At 43.2% G+C, this 13,132-nt stretch overlaps 1 long non-coding RNA gene across 4 annotated transcripts; it reads left to right on the forward strand.

The window, feature by feature from the left end:
- The first annotated feature begins 726 nt into the window (after positions 1-726).
- Positions 727-10,650, forward strand: LOC139791335 (uncharacterized). Of its 4 annotated transcripts, XR_011723882.1 has the most exons (5): positions 727-971; positions 3,248-3,345; positions 4,068-4,184; positions 7,895-8,004; positions 8,985-10,650. It is a non-coding gene; the product is annotated as an uncharacterized lncRNA (long non-coding RNA). The 4 variants fall into 4 exon arrangements; XR_011723881.1 differs by lacking the exon at positions 8,985-10,650 and having other exon boundaries at positions 729-971; positions 7,895-8,586; XR_011723880.1 differs by lacking the exons at positions 7,895-8,004; positions 8,985-10,650 and adding an exon at positions 6,125-6,629 and having other exon boundaries at positions 729-971.
- The last annotated feature ends 2,482 nt before the right edge of the window (positions 10,651-13,132 follow it).

The following is a 13,132-nucleotide window of genomic DNA, read 5'->3' on the forward strand; positions in this document are numbered from 1 at the left end:
TTTGAACTTACTCTCCCTACCCTACCACATGGCCATGGTCAGTCCTTGCATGATGGCCTTGGGATGAGATTGCCTGTTACTCCTATGGGCTTGGTCTGCAGGTTGCTCTGAAGCAGAAGCTTTTGAGGGCAGGAACCACAATTACATTTTTGGTATCCCTAATGAACATTAGAGAGAGATGACTATATTACAGAACATTCAACATTTAATATATAGGTTTGCTTTTTTCTCTGAACATGTTCTAGCCACTGCAAAGAGCAAGATTCGACTTTTAATTGGTCTGATCATGTATGCATTCTTATACATACTTAAATATCAGTGTAATTAAATATCAGTAATGCCTATTAATGCCAGGAATATCTTATATTATTCCTGCAGGTATGCATTACCCAGAGCAGAGGTGGCCAGCAGCCTAAAGCTATAGTATCTTGCCTACCAGCAATTTGGTCTTGAGGAGTGGCAGAGCAGCTGGGCAGCTTCTCCACCACCACCACCACCACATGCATCCGGCCCTGAATTCCAGCAAACCTTATTTATTTCAATTAGCTCATTAGACCTTTCAAGCCACTGTGCTTATCTAAAAAATAAATATTTGCTGTACAGGACGTCACACTGCCCAGTATTATGTTTTGTGCGTAAAGAAAGTCCTTGCAAAACAGAACACAAAGAGCTTGTTGTAAATTGATTGTGAGAATCTTCACTCTGGCTTTACCTGATTTTTACAGTATTAGAGTCTGAGCTGATGCTGCATTAGTGTGACATTTCTGTGTAAATTACTGCATTTCATAATGTATTCAAATTCTAAAAGAGAGAGACAAATGTGAAGCAAAGAGAGCTCGTATCAAACTTGCAGCAAAGCAGAGCAAGCATTGTACTGATGTCTCAAGTTCTTCTCTTCTTTTTTATGGCATAAGGAGAAATGTTTCAGAGTTAGCAACCAATGGCACTGAAGGGATGTCCTTTGCATTGATGTAGGTAACCTGTCAGCAATTCCATCAGCAAACCTGTGTTCCAGACCTGTTAACTGCAGTCTCAAATTCCATTCCAGACTCAATCATGGACAAAGGAGTGTATTCCACTCCTTTGTGGATACACATATATCATGGGGAGAAGAGATTCTGAGGTCTCAGACTGTGAGAAATTTTATGTTTACAATATTTATGACAGCATTTCAGTGTTGTGATACAGAGTGCAGAAAAGTAGACAGAATAAATGGTTCAAATGCAAAATAGTTTGGTCCTCTGATGAAAACTCCGTGGCCTTTGGCCTTATGCAGTCCAAGGCATGTAAAAATTGTGCTGGAATTTTCCTCTTGTCATATCTCATTGCTTAATTATTAAATATGTTTGGTATGGTACAGTTGTTCTATAATGAAGTCTGTCATTATTTGAGCAAACAAAATTCCTTCTGCTATTGTCCTTCTAGATAGGCAACACCTGATAAGGGCCAGGGCTGCAGTTCTTGGCTGAAGCAGGGCCACACAGCTCTGCAGGGTAGTACCCTGGGGCCATGTGGCACTCAGAGAGCAAACAGGAGCTGCAATTTCAACTCTTACTTTTTCCTTCATGAAGGGACAAATTGTGCCTTTCTCTTCAGCTGGATGGATGAGGGGAAAAGGACAGGACTGTCACCCTTTGGCACTGGCAAATGCCAAAGCCGTGTGGGCAAGGGGTGGAGATAAAACTGCTAGTGGTACCAGGTCAGGGCACAAAATTAGAAGTTGCTGCATTTTTGCATCAGATGAGATGCAGATGTTCCCAGGAACAGCTTAGGGAAGACGCTGCAGCAGTAGAGAAAGGACACCCTTCCTCCTCTGCCTGTGCTGGCCCAAACCCAGTTTCTCAGGGTAGGCCTGAGAAAGGAGATCTGTTCAAGGTATACACGTGAAGCACTTCTGCAGCTGTTGAATTTTAGGCTTTCCATTTAAATATAACCAAGGACCCCAAAACCAGCATTAGTGAGACAGACAATGAGAAAAATTTTCACCTCTGTACTCAGCTCTGTACTCAGCGCTGGTGAGGCCACACCTCGAGTCCTGTGTCCAGTTCTGGGGCCCTCAGTTCAGGAAGGATATCGAGGTCCTGGAGCAGGTCCAAAGGAGGGCAACCAGGCTGGTGAAGGGACTCAAGCACAGATCCTATGAGGAGAGGCTGAGGGAGCTGGGGCTGTTCAGCCTGGAGAAGAGGAGGCTCAGGGGAGACCTCATCACTCTCTACAACTCCCTGAAAGGAGGGCGTAGTCAGGGGGGGGTTGGTCTCTTTTCCCAGGCAACTCTCAGCAAGACAAGAGGGCATGGTCTTAAGTTGTGCCAGGGGAAGTTGAGGTTAGATATTAGAAAGAATTTCTTTACTGAGAGGGTGATCAAGCATTGGAATGGGCTGCCCAGTGAAGTGGTGGACTCTCCGTCCCTGGAGATATTTAAAAAAAGACTGGATGTGGCACTCAGTGCCATGGTCTGGTAACTGCAGCGGTAGTGGATCAAGGGTTGGACTTGATGATCTCTGAGGTCCCTTCCAACCCAGCCAATTCTATGATTCTATGATTCTCTGTACTCTTCAATGCAAAGCACTGGACTCAGAACCAGTGCAACCCTCAGCAGCCTCCTCCAGTTCTGCCATCACCACTTAGCTTTTGGGACTTTTTGGTCCTCAATTTGAACTGTTTGCTTATTCTTCCAGATAGGATTTATGATGTGACACCTTTCCCCTGATGCTCCCTACTGTGACTGTAAGGCAAAGTTTAGCATCTCCATATAGGCACCAAAAACCAGATGTGATACATCCAAATCAGTGGTTTTTCACTCTGTTGGTTTTATTGCCATTTTCTGCACAAGTGTGAAACAGTTCCTTGAGTCAGATAGGGAGTGAAAGATACGAGGCTTGAATACTGATGAGATAAAGCACATTCTCCATCTTGGTCTCACTCCCAAGGTCTGACCCCCCTCAAATGAACGTGCAGCCCAGGGCAGTGGTATCAGCAGTGGCTCTGAAGCAGTACAAGGAGGAGACATAAACACTTTGTGAAGGTCCTTGAAGCACTTTTGCTGAGCTGCCTTGAGCTGCAGGGATTAAAGAACATGTAAGAACTTTGCTGTGATGTCATGAAGGGCTTGGCTCAGGGAAATGCTGATCTCCTGGCAGCATGACTGAGCTGTTTGTTAAATGTAGGGTCTACCTAAATAGGAAATTGTAGTTGGGGGTTGCTGGGAATATCTGCAGGTTGCTTAGTTTTTGTTTTGCTGTTCCAGATCTGCAGATGGTTGAGCTTGACTTGAGCCAGTGTGAGCCTGAGGAGTCAGGCAGGATGGCATCCCAGGAAGGGCAGCAAAGTGTGCTGTTCGGGCAGGTACTTCTTTGGATGTGATGCTGCTAATTTATCTTCATCTGTGGCTTGTGCTACACTCCAGCCTGCAAACTGGGGCAGCTGAGCTGCAGGCAGACCCTCTGCAGTGACACAAGTGGTTGCCTGTGATGCAGAGCTGATGATGCTGGTAGGAGGAGTGGTGACTGCCTGGAATCAGGCAATCCTGCTCCCCACTCCTGCCTCCATCCCCATCAGATGCTCCTGATCCCCTCTCCCACCGTGGGCCCCTGGGGCTGCTGTCAGCACAGAGAGAGACTCCCTCCCTGCTCCTTCAGCTTCCAGCACCCTGGTGCAGTCACAGGTCTCTCCCTGAGCACCTTTGTTGCAAATTTTGGCAGGAGACAAGGAAGAGAGCTGAAGGGGACACTTACAGACTGAACCATTTTAACAGAGGTATAGTTTTTCCAAGGCAGTCAAAAAACTTTTATGTATCTTCTACAATTTATATCTCATCTGTAGTGCATGTCATGCACAGCAATGCTATATCTTTATAGCCATATAATTTAATTATATTTTCTAAGAAAATATACTGGGGCTGTTTAAAAAAAAACAATCCTAGTTCATTTCTTCTTTTGAGGCCAACTAACTCAGCACTTGCAAACCTTACTTTATAAAAAGAGATTTATGCAGAACCATGGGCCATCCCACCCCACAAAGCTTTCCAATGAATTGGAAATGATTTCTCTTTAATGTCTTGACCTCAGGGCTCAAAGGGGGATCTGGCAGCAGCTGCATACAAAAGCCCGGGTGGGAAACATTTAATTTCCCAAGATGTTACTCCTACGGTACATATGAAGAGGAATTGCTTCAGACAGTGCAAGGTAAGTTTTATGGATCATGGAACTCTTCTAGAGTAGGGGTGAAATACAAACAAGTAAGTAAGTAAATAAATAAATGTGTCCTTTCTCTCCTTTTTCATGCACAAGCTGGAAGGTAGTATGGACGAAAATATAGGTCTTACAGGAAAACGCTGATGCAAAACCCTAGTTGAGGAGGTCTTTTAATTTGATTGCAGAATCTCTTGCCCAAATAGTAGAGGTCTGTGTAAGGCCTGGCTGTGTTTGCTGTGTAGAGGAGCCCCCTGTTCGCAGGGGGAGGAGAGGCTCTCATCTCTGCAGCCTGGACTGGGAGCACACTGCACTCTTTCTGCCTTCCTCTGTATATTATTTCTTGGATGGATATGTGACCACTCAAGGTGTTCTGTCCTTACTATGTAGGCCTTCCCCGTCCCTCTGTCAGGGGGGAATCAGGACTTTTCCCCATTGTGAGTGAAATTAATGAGGAAAGATTCTAGGGAAAACTGGATGTTCTTTGGCTGGTTACCTTTAGTTATCCTACTAGCAGTGTTGGGGGTCAGCATTACTGAAAGAATGAACAGTAATCTAATTAATATGCTTACTCTACTAGAATAGAATCTCAAGATATATTCAGCTTGTCACAGCATGCACTTTTAAATTTTTTCTCGGCAGTACCATTAAAACAGCCAGACTTTCAGCCCCGCAAACTGTGGATAATGAATTTCTTTCATCCCAAACAATTTACTCCCCTGTGTATTAAAACACTTAACCAGATCAGTTGTATTTGTACCAATGCGTGCTCTGACGTGCAGAGCAATGGAAAAAAAGAGCAATCAGTATGTAGTAATGATTATTTTCTTGGTGCACGTTTTTCCTAAAAATGACAGAAATAAAGTCACATATTTCTCTGTCAGAAGTGAGCGCTGTTTACAACCAACATGAATAATGAAAACAAGTATATTGCCTCCTGCCCTTGCTCTCTTTGGATACCATCCAGAATTGACTGAAGTCAGGGAGAGCAAAAGCTTTACTGTTGACTTCTCTGGAGCAAGATGGGATCTGCTGCCTGCAGTCAGCATTCCCCTCTGGAAAAGCCACGCAGATGGTAAAGTCCCACAGAGAAGGCAGAGCTCATCATGCTCAGGGTTAGGAGGATCACCATTCTGGGCCTCAAAATAAGGTCAAAGTTGGGAGAGAAGGCAAGAAGAAGAGCTTTAAAAGAAAGGTTTGCATGTTTTTCCCCCTGCCATTCTAGTTTCTGAGGCATTTAGCTATATTTGGTTGTATTTTTAGGCTCTGCTCCAGGAGCAGATTGAAGAACTAAAAACTTTGTGAAATGAAAGTTAGGATTTCTGCATGATCTGCACTCCAAAACTTAATGTTCTGAGAGAAATACAGATATTTTTTAGAAAGGCAATTTTAGAATAGCCACATGAATTAAGTTGCAATAGTATAACTCTGCTTTATAAAGTTGATACGGCAGCACAGAAGTGATGCATTGAGGAGCCCATCTTTTCATCATGCGTATGTTAAGGCTGATTTCTATGTTACTATAAAACTTGGGCTTTTCAGTTACAAAGTACACAAACGTCTTTCAAAGCAGCTCCCAGTGATGCAGTTGATTGTTTCAGTAAAACAGAATTTAGGGAAAAGCTTTCTGCACTTAAGAGAACCAAAAAGGTTCGGTGGGGGTGGGATTCAACCTGAGCAAGGGGTGACGTGGATTTGAAACAGTCCCAGGTTGTCAGTCAGTGACTCCAGCAGCAGCTCTGCCTAAGCAAATGAGGGCTCACACAAACTTTTCATTTGTGCATCCATAAGGGAAGAAATTTGGCTTTGAGCACAAGCCTCTTCAATCTTTCTGGCTCTCTGGGGTGTTTCCTCTAGATTTCAAAGCGTATTAGCTGGGGTTATTCATGCAGTTGGAAAAACAAGGTGGATTAATGAGAGTCACTCCCTACTAGGTGACCTCTGGAAAACCTACTCGCACTCACTGAACAGCAAGGATTTTTATTCCATTTCGGTCGGAGAGAGATTGAATCATTAGACTTTTTCCCATCATCAGCATCCTCCTTGTGGAAACACGGCGGTCAATTTTTACTGCGGTTCGGCGAGGCCCTGCTCAGCACTGTACATTTCCTGCTCAGCATCCACCCTCCTTGCTTTTAAAATTCATTATGGGTAATCTGCCACGAAAGAGAATATCGAGCCTGTGTGTCTCGACCACCCAGATCTATACACTCCTATTGTCAGATCTATATATTTCTGCCCTAATAAAAGCACTGGAGAGCAGAGCACATGAAAAAGCATTCCTGAAGAGATCAGTGAATCTTAATCTTTGCCTCACACCCTGTTTAGCACTGTTTCTCCTGAAGCTGTGCATCTATCTGTGCAGCTGTATATTTTCAGCATATGTCACTGCAAAATAAATTATTCAGGATTGTTAGATTACTTATAAACGACACCAATCAATTAACACCACAGCCGGCAGTCTTTGGGGCATTTGTTAGAGGCCAGGATGGTAAGGCTCTCAACTCCACATTTCCCAGTATGAAGGATTATGGTAATGACAGCTTATTTTTATTGAATTTTTAATTGATGAGTAATATCTCTGGACTCACTGTGCTAACATTAGGCCTAGGGAGAACTAATCTCTTGAAGGAGAATATGATACAAACAGAGCTGTCCTTCCCCAAAGAAAAACCCCTTTTGAATTTGACACCAAGAAATCACAGGAGTTTGCTGGTGTCACTTTCCAGAAGGTTACACAAGCCTTTACACTAAAGACTCCCACCTCTTCCATACACAGGGCTTCACAGGCCTTTGAGGACACCATGCATTAACATGCACTTCACTGCTGTCCTGTAATAAGGTGACAAAAATAAGGTGGCTCCAGGTCATGTGAAACAAAGCAAGCAGCAGCCTGTATTGATTCCTGGGCTGAAGATGCTACACTTCTGTTTGCAGGCTGGGAAAACCTCAGGTCTCCCTCATCTGCACCACTGACATTTCCAGTGTTTCCATGGGCATTATAGCAAGGCCACTGGATAGGGACAAATCCAGCTGCTGGCTACCAAGCCACAGAGCCAGAAATTAAATATTAATTTCCCTTTCTTGATTGAAAGACAAAAGCTGGGACCCTCCTTCCAAAATCCCCAGCCTCCAGGAACATCGAGCTGGTGTGGGCTCATGTTGTCCTCAGCATGAGCCAAGGAGAGAGCTGTGCTTCTCTGGCAAATATAGAATACTGGCAGAGAATAACACAGCTGGTCTGGTGCTTGCCATGTTGCTTTAAGGAACAGTAAAGTTTCATGATGATGATTAAGCACTATTATCATGCATTAAACATGTGTGGTTTAAGCACAGAGAGTAGCCTAATGCTAAGTTTTTTCAATACAGATTGAACATGTCATCCAAGTGCTTGAGTGTTTTATATTTAAATCTTTCTTGTAGCCCCACAAAATGAAATCAGGCTGTTCAGGGTTCCGTTGAATCAACTTCATGAGGCCACCAGGAACAGTTTAAAAATGTATGCATTGTATGCTGACATGAACTGCTTCATTAAGGGTGACGGTGCAGTCTGAATTGGAAGGTGTGGTGAAGACAAAGATGAATTTTAATGTGGCCAGTGGCTACTGTTCAGCAGATATGAAATTGGAAATCAATGTAAGCTATTAAATACAAATGGATGCTACCTTTGCATCTGAAGCAGTCTTCCATTCCCAATCTTTCAGTGTGCCAAGGGAATGCTGGCACGAAGGAAGGAAGGAAGCCCAGCCTTGCAGTGGTCTGCCAGTGCTGCTTCTGTTCACACCTTGAGTACATCTCACCTTGTGTGAAACAGGTCTACAGCAGATGCTCCCGCCTCCCCCCATGTTAGGTGTGGTGCTAGCAGCTGAACTTTAAGTCTAAGCCTTGGTTGCTGTGCCTGGGAGTCATTTCATTGTGTCTGAACATAAGCTTGTATGTATTTCTGGATCTCCTGGTCAGGAGGAAACTTTCTGAAGGGTGATGAGTGTGTAATGGATTCAGTGATGCCTGAGCCTGCTGGCACCTAGAAGACTAGCCCAAGGCAAATTACAATGCAAACTGTAAAAGCCAAGAGTGACTGCACTCCACCTGGAAGGTGTTGCTGGAGGAGTGTGACATCTCAGGCCACTCCATTCAGGTGTAGGAAATGCTGTCAGATGTCCTCTTGGCCAGGAGTCGCTGGCAGGCAAGTGTCTGCCTGTCACAGAAGCAAACTGCCCTGTCAACACTGCTCCATGTAGCAGAGGAGACACAGCACGTCCTTGGGTGAACAGAGAATATTCTGGTGAGCTCTGTGTGGTATTTTGCCAAGGGCATCAGTTTGGCATAATCCAGCTGTGTTCCCACACAGTGCAGAGACAAGTTGTTTTTAGCCTAAGCAGTGTCTGCTGCCTTGCTTCTTACCCCTGCTCTTTTCAACACACAGATGTGGATGATGGAAGAAAACCTTTACTATGTTGCTTCATTATAAAATACTAAATGGAGAGATAGCGAGCTAAGTGCCCCCTCCCCCGATAGCAAAGCAATGAAGAAATGAGTATCTCAATCTCATTTAAATATTTGCTGTCACTGTTGACACTGAAACATAGAGTTAAGTCCCTAATTAAATGAGAAAACAATAAACATAGCTACTAAACTATTGGTTTTCATTAATCCTCATCTAGAATGTTTTCAGACAGTGTCTAACAAAACGAGCACCATATTATAAACCCTCACCTTCTAGATCTCTCAAATGTAATCAGTGATGCTTATTTTATCCTATATGCTGTTTCTCTCTCCCCTTCTCCACTGCAGGAGCAGAGGGAGGAAAGGAAGCTGTTCCTGCCATGTGGCCAAGATGCAAGAGGGATTTGTAGCACTGGAAGCAACCACAAATTCTCCTGTGAGCATGAGAGTGATACAGGTATAATGAGCTCTGCTTGGATAAATAAACATGATAAATGGACCTACTTCCCTGTGAAGGGTCTGGGTGATGCACCCACCCAACACAGGAAAGTCATAGGAGTAGAAATAGGATTATGGGAAGCTCCAGCCCTGAGCTTGGCTTTAGGACCAGCCAACATGACTTTCTGCATCCAGTCAACACAGCTGCTCCACAGAGCTTGCATTGGGTGCTTCACCAGTCATGAGCTCTAGTTAAGAGGGACAGAAATGCATCATCTCAGCTATTCTATGTCTTCCTATGTGTCAAAACTTTCCCTGACTTCTAAGAAGCTTCTCCCATTACATATTTTAATTTGACCTTGCAGTGGTTCTCACATGATAGCAATATTTTTTCTCATTTCCCTCTTGTCCTTGGCCTGCACGGGCAACTGGTACCCTGGCTAATGTGCAGGAGTTTAGCTGGTTGGTTGAAGTGTTAATGATCTTGCAGCCATTTTAAAAGCCAACATTTTGACACTGTCAGAGGAAGCTTCCTGTTTGAAGTTTACTGGAGTCAATGATCCAAAAGCGGGGGAGGCATGAAGTGTTGTCAAAGCATCTCCAGGAAGAATCCATTTTGTGAATGTCTGAGATTCTTTTTTTTTTTAATTGATATTTGACATTTCAACCAAGTGTGAAATCTCCAGGATTTAATTGCAGTGAAATCAGTGGTACACCAGAAGTAATGAGGTGTGTCTGAATTATCCTGAAATAGATGTAATTGCTGTATAACTCCTCCAGCAGGTCCCAGTCTCCCCAGCCACAGTCAGTATCTCATTGTTTGCCAAGAGTAAAGACGTCAGGAGCCAGTGGGACAAAGCATAATTAGCCAGGGTGCTCCTGTTGCCTGTTTTAGTTTCAAATCACATGTTGTGAACAGCATCCCAGAAGAAAAAAAGGGTGCTGAAAGAAGATGTTTGCTTGTCAGTATCCTGAGGGTGCTTCACACTCAAGCAGTGGGGAAGACAAGCATGGAATTGCAATGCCAGGGTGGAACAAGCTGTAGAAGACTTTGTTCAGCTGGGAGGTCTGGGTAGAAATTAATGGTGTTCCTATTAGAACTGAGTTTTGACTTTCACTACAGTATGGAAAAATCCCTGCTACAGGCCAAGATGAAAGGCTCTGTAAATTATCAGCTGTCACCTACTAGAGGCACAGCTCTGAGCCAGGGGACAACAAGGTCCTAGCCAGGGGAGCTATAAAAGCCACTGTGGCTGGGGAATCTGCCTTTCTAAGGGACTCTGTGGTACAAATGTCTCTGCTCAGGATTTCTGGCTGCATGGTCTCTGCTGCCTTTCTTTCTCTTGGAGAGAAACATGCATCCTATGTGGTGAATGCAGGCTGGACACCTTCCACTGCCTGAGGATGCTTGGCTCCACACCTCCTCTGCTGGAGACCAGCAAGACACCAGTTTTCAACTTTCTTCACTGCACTGCCTCCCTTACTGCAGAGGCTTTCTTATACACAGAGTAACTGTGCCTTAATTAAGGGTACTCAGCTGGGGAAACAGGCTATGCAGGCTGAAGGTGGGATTTGATGTGGGCAACCACTGAGCTACAGAGGCTGCTTTGAGGCCCTGCAGTGGATTGTGTATGATAATTTGATAATTTCTATTAAGCCTTTTTTTTTTTTTTTTTTTTTTCCAAATAGATTTACAAACCCAGGGAGAGATAAGGGGGATACAGAGTCATCTGGACTTTTACTAAAAATAATACGAGATAAATTTAGCTAATGAGTTCAGCGTGTATATGTTTCAACAGCTTTCCCCTGCTACAGTCTCATACTGGCTCCTATCGTACACCGATGCTTCTTTCAGCACATGTAAATAATACACAGGGCACAACTCAAATTCCCACAGAAAGCAACTTGCTTTAGTTACAAGCAGAAATAAATGCGGCAATTGCGTAGATCCATTCAGGCAGTCTGTAAAAAACTGGGCCAAATTCTGCATCTTTTGCTCACAAAAATAATCCTTACTGACTTCCTAACCTCATGGTGATAAATAAGGCTTGATTTTCTGAAAGAACTTGAGGTTGCAATATTTTTCATATTAGCTCCTAATGCCACAGGCACTTCTAAAACCTTCCATATGTCTAACTAAAGCACAGTGTATGAGCTTCCTACATTAATAGAGAACCAATCAATTAGTATAAAGACTCTCTCTCTCTCTCCATAATCACCTGATTTAGTCATACATCATCTAACTCCAGTACTCCTAATGCAAGACATTTTTAATAGCCTATATTTGTCAACGAGGCCAAGATTTAATGAAAGTCCCTTGTATCTATCAGTGTAGCTTACAAGAGCAGCTTGTCTAAAGTTCTCAACACTGAATAAAAATGTGAGTTGTAAGTTTAAACACGCTATATGCCTCTGAATAGTGAGCTAGGCCCACTCTTTGGACTTACTAGGTGGTCTAGCCATGCATATGTTGCTTAAAAAAGCAGAGCAGAGTGTGTTACCTGCAGCCATGTGCAATGGATGCTCTCTACAGGGACTATCCGAGCACCATCACGTAGCAGCAGTCTCCAACATACAAAAGTTATTGCTAATTTAAACTTCAGCTTATTCTGTGGTCATGTTTTTCCTTGCTATGGCAAGCTGCAATGATAAAAATGTGCAAGGAAAATAATTTTCAGGCAGGCCTCTTTCAATATAGGTGGCCAAGGGGATAACGATACCAATAACAGCATAACCCTCTGCTTCTGCCTGGGTACCTGTGACTGGGTTGGGAGACATCTCCTTTCTTCTCACAGGGCCATTATTTTGTTTCACAGTGTTGCCTTTCTCTGTGACAGTGCCCCAGTTCCTAATCTGGGAACCAGTTAAGAATGAACTGGTAGGGGTAATGGGGCAATGGGATGTTTCATGCCCCATCCTTTGCAACAGCATAGCTTCTTCCAAAGTGTTTTTACCTGGACAAAGCAGTAGATAAAGTTTGCTAGCAGAAAAAAGCTTTCAGAAGCAGAAGCAGTGAATGCCTCTCTTCTTCACTTTGGTCTTCATCTTCAAGCATTGATCTTGCCCACGTGAAGATGGCTGCTGTTGACTTCAGTGGGATTAGGTATTAGAACAGTGCAGAGGGGAGGACACAAGAAAGTGTTTTACAACCAGTCTGCAGAGGAAGAATTGGAAATACCAGGTGCAAGTTCAGGGAGAAGAAAGATGCAGATGTTGCATTTTCTCCATTTAGAAATAGGCATCCAAAAATCAATATTCTTTATACATAGTTCTGAAATATGCTGCCTAAGGTGACTTGGACTCTACAATGATGTGTGTCCTAGAAATCTGATCGATACAACATCTGCTCTAAAGGTCTAGCATAGAAAAACAGGTGTAACTCCTGACTCCTCAAGAACATGGGCAGCTCTTGCAGAAAGTGAGCACAACATTCTCTCTAGTCAAGTATTTTTAAGAGGAATAACATTCCAAGTACAGTCTGCCTGCAAACCCTCTTATAGTAGTAAATTCTGCAAAGATCAGACTTGTCTGGGAGATGTTCTGTAAGAAGTAGAACATATAAGCTTATTGCAGCTTACTTTGCTGGAACAAGTACACTCTACTGCTTCATTTAAATGTATATATTTGGGTTTTTTCTCTTCAAAACCTAAACACATTTTTAGGTATGTGTAATAAATAGACTAGAATAGACTAGAATAGAACAGAATAGACTATTCCAATTTAATGTGATATCTTTTTATTCCAATTTAATGTGATATCTTTTCTAGTACCTCATCTTCTAATATGACCTTATATATTTATCAAATTGAAATATGGTGGGAAGCAGTGAGGCAGATTAATTGCTATGAGGGCAAGGCATTCCCAAAATATTTCTCTATTCAAAGGAATTCCTCTCTTCTTGGCATTGATATTGTGCCAGAGCATTTGCCATTTTATGCCATTTTTATTCGTGTTCATCCAATCCCCATCTTTCCTAGGAAATCTACACGTAACACTTTGGCACTAGATTTGTTAGACGTGCAAAAATTGCTGAGACTAAATCTGTAGGGGGCCTTTCT

This window comes from Heliangelus exortis, chromosome 1 (assembly GCF_036169615.1).
Source record: "Heliangelus exortis chromosome 1, bHelExo1.hap1, whole genome shotgun sequence".
NCBI lineage: Eukaryota > Metazoa > Chordata > Aves > Apodiformes > Trochilidae > Heliangelus > Heliangelus exortis.